This window comes from Colobus angolensis, unplaced genomic scaffold (genome assembly GCF_000951035.1).
Source record: "Colobus angolensis palliatus isolate OR3802 unplaced genomic scaffold, Cang.pa_1.0 Scaffold19, whole genome shotgun sequence".
Taxonomy (NCBI): Eukaryota; Metazoa; Chordata; class Mammalia; order Primates; family Cercopithecidae; genus Colobus; species Colobus angolensis.
Genome location: NW_012115043.1, coordinates 12,269,002 through 12,272,833, shown reverse-complemented (window position 1 = coordinate 12,272,833; position 3,832 = coordinate 12,269,002). Strand labels below are relative to the sequence as shown.

At 48.2% G+C, this 3,832-nt stretch overlaps 1 protein-coding gene across 1 annotated transcript in view; it reads left to right on the top strand.

The window, feature by feature from the left end:
- The first annotated feature begins 712 nt into the window (after positions 1–712).
- The window catches only part of FAM81A (family with sequence similarity 81, member A), a 99,512-nt gene continuing 96,392 nt past the window's right edge, over positions 713–3,832 (top strand). The window contains 2 exon segments of the mRNA XM_011940569.1: positions 713–753; positions 1,647–1,813. The gene's annotated coding sequence lies outside the window, so the exon portion shown is untranslated.

Sequence of the window (3,832 nt, the reverse complement as noted above, 5' to 3'; positions counted from 1 at the left end):
CGGCCGGGCGGCCTCCGGGGCTGGGCGGCGGGAGCTCCCTGGGACGGCCGGTGACCTTGGGGCAGCGCTCAGGAGATAGGCGTAGGGGAGAGAGAGCTGCGCGTGGCCCATGTGACATGCCGCGGGCGAGAGGGTTAACTGCATGTGACGCGAAGGGCTGAAGTTGGGCACAGAGCGCAACTGGCGTTGCATTTTCGCGGGGGCTGCATGCTAGCGAACCAAGCGAAGCCCGAGGGACTGTTTGGGGGAGCTGGGGTGGTGCACGGATTGCCAGGGGTAAAGGCGAGTCAGCCGAGCCACGACTCAGAGTGAGTGACCTTGGGCAGGTTAACCATCTGCTCTTCCGCCTCTTCGCTTTTTCTCATCTTTCAAAGGAGGGGCTAGGGAGTCTTTGCAGTTCCAGAATGCTGTTGTGCCATCCTACTGCGAGCTGAGAAAGAGCCCTAAAGTACGGTTCTGCAGGTACCGGAGATGCAAAGCTTGACCATCTTTATTCTAGGAGGGGTTTCCATTAATTGGCTCCTAAAGTGGCAAGAAATGTTATCGTTGTCTGGAAGATCATGGAGCAAGCAGTCTGTGATCCGGAGAAGGGCTTCTTAAGATGCACAGGTTAAAACCTCTTAGGTGCCCTAAAGACATGAACAAAATCAGGATTAATGCTCCTAAGTTCTTTCCTGTAGTTAATCTAATAGGAAACTTTGTATTTGAACAGGTAAAATCAAAACCCAATCGTGGCAGGCAGCAGCAAATTAAGTGAGTCATTTCTTCAATGTGCACGAGGTTTATGTGTGTGTGTGCGCGCGTGTGTGTGTGCGTGTGTGCGCGTGCGCTCTCGTCCTCAGCTTGAAGTCTGTGTACGGCAGTGTTAGAAATTATTTCATAGGAGTAACCAGAAATAACGCTAGAATGATTCGAATCCACAAAAGTGCAGCTCTCTCAGCAGCAGGGGCAAACATTTGCAACTTGCTTTTAAAATAAGAGTTAGGTTTGTAGAGTAAATATATTCTTTATTGAGAACCATCCCCAGGTTTGCACACTGTATCTGTCTTCTGTGCCCTGTCACTGAACGTGTGTGTGTGTGTGTGTGTGTGTGTGTTGGGGGGCGGGGGGATTCCGTGGCACTTATCCTATTTTTAGCATTGACTGATACTAAAAAAGACACTTAGGCCCCCTTCCATATCCACTGCCTATAAACTTCCCTCTTCCACGGAGGAGAAGGGAGGAAGTACCCTCTCACAGGTATCCCTGGTTGCCCCTTCTGACTTGCTACTTAAAGGCTAGCCTTGATTTTCATTCGAATCTGATTTCATCTGTGTAAGAATGTGGGTTGGGAAGACACAGTTTCCAATGTTAATGAATAAGCTTCTGCAAGCTTGTTTACCTGAGGGCTTAATAACCTTTAATGTGTTACATGTTAGAAATCTGATAGCATATGGACAGAAAAATCCTGAGTGCCCAGGGATTCAACCACGAAGCCCTACCAACCCTTTAATGAACCACACCACATGGTGCTTGGAACCCTCGTTAGTGCACTATTCAGCCTCCTCTCTCTGCAGGCCACTAGGCTGTGTCACTCCGACCTGGCTTTCAATGTCTTGTTTCTTGTATCCTGCAGCCACACTCTTGCATTTTCATTTTTTCTGTAGCTGAGCCCACCTTCTCTCCTGAGCACCCGAGCCTAAGTGAACAACTTCCTGCAGAAGAGCCTTCTCTAGTGTCCTCTGCCGCCTCACCAGAGTAGGGAGGCTCTTCCACTTGCTCCTTAGTGCTGCCTCCAAACCAATGCACCATCACCAACCAAGTCTCTCGAAAGGTAGTGCTGTCTGCTTATGCCCCTACCCTCCTTCTTATCTTCTGGTCTAGTGCTTCCCAAACCTCGGGGCTCCTCAGAATCACGTGGGACATTTTGAAAAACTTGATCTTTAGACTCCCTCAGATATACCAAATTAGAATCATTGGGGGCTGGGGTAGGGTGGGGGAGTAAGACCTAAAAATCCCTATTTTAAAAACAAACCCCAAAAGGAGGAGCAGCAGGAGAGGATGAAGAGAAGACAGAACTCTCTGGGCAATTCTGATGTACACCCAGGTACAGTGGGTATCTCTTCACTTAATGCTACAAAAACGTGATAAACAAAAAACGTGAGCAGCCAGCTTCGTTCTCTTCTCTGCTTTGTCTTTTGCCAGGGATTTTGGGGTTTCTACTGAAGCTCTCTTAATTCTTTGACCTTGAAGTTCCTCAACATCTATTCCTGTAGCCTCAGTTTCCACTGTGCTTCAGCTAACATCTTGGACTTATTCAGTCTTGAGCAAGACTGAACCTTCGAAATCTTGAACTTGGACTTCAGCCTATTTAGCTGATACTACCCACATACTGCTCTGGATTTTAACCATCGCCAAGGATCCTGATCCCTTAAGCACTTGCTGTTCCAATCCTTCAGCCACTCTGTGACTCTATTTCTTCACTTGGGGCATGTAGGTTGCTAGCCATATCCGTTCTGTCTGGGATCCCAGAATCCTTTGTTTCAATGTGTTGGGCTTCTCATATTCCAGTCCTCAATCCAAAATCACCCCTCTTACTTGCTTATTCTTCTCCCAGCCTGCCACATTATCCAGGAGGAAGTCACAAAGACTTTTGGACAGGTTCCATGGAAAATTTACGTTGGCTCTAATTTCACCAGATAAATTCCCACTTTACCTTCCTCAAGGCCCCCAAGTGTCTTTCTCTTCCTCTCTTTGCCCTTCTTTATTTCCTCTTTCTCAAAGGAAGAAAATGTCTACAAGTCCCTTCCCCAAGGTTAATCCACATGCACTCCACACTCTTCATTCTCTGGTCTTGATTCCTTCCTTCTCACCTCTTTTGGGAACTGGCTGCATTTGTTATTCCTCTTCTCTAGTGTCTTTGGTCCTTCCCTACTCTGCCCCAGCCCTTACTCCACCATACGGGTCATCCTCCCCATAACAAACTATGGTAGGGTCCTCGCTCTGCAATAGAATTTTCTGTGGTGAGAAAAATATTTTATATCTGCACTGTCTCATAGGGTAGTCACTATCCACATGTGGCTCTTCAGCACACGAAATGTGGCTAGTGTGACTGAGAACCAAGTTTTCCATTTTAGTAAATTCTAAACTAACTTAAATCCAATTGAGGTAGTCCGATAGGGCCAATGGCTCTTGTATGGGGCAGCACTGTTCTTGACCCTGCTACTCTGTTGAACTGTCCTCAGGTTGTCTTCTTTGTCCACTAACCTATTCTGGTTTCACCCTCATCTTTCTGTTGAAACTGCTTCCTTGGAGGGCTCTGGCATAGGTGTCCTGGCTGCAGATCTGAGGCCTTTGCCCTGTCCTTCTTCTCCTTGGTCCCTGCCCTGCGTCTCCTGGCAGCAGTCAGCCCTTTGTGCCTCTCTCTCTCCCTGTCTCCATGACACTGGTTGTCCAGGCATACTTGAACCTCATTTGTTTCCTTTTTCTTCCTGGCCTGTAGACACAGGGATGCTGTGAGATCCTGTCCTTGGTCTTTCTTTTCCTTTTCCTCTTCCCTTCTCCCTGCCCCAGCCTCCCCTCTGAGCCCGCCGTAGTATTTAAAGAGCACTGGGTGCTTTCCCCGCGCCTCACTGGGCGCCCTCGCCCACTTGTACTACTTCCTCTAATCCTTACTCCAACTCTGTGAGGCAGAGACTCTGATTACTCCCGCTATGTAGGTGCAGAAATTGAAGTCGAGGGAGATTTGAATAACTTAAAGAAAACACTGCTTTCAAGGAGCAGATCTGGGAAAGGGACTCCACCAGTCTGACCTTGGAGTCCCACTTTTAACCCTGTTTACTCAGGGCCCCCA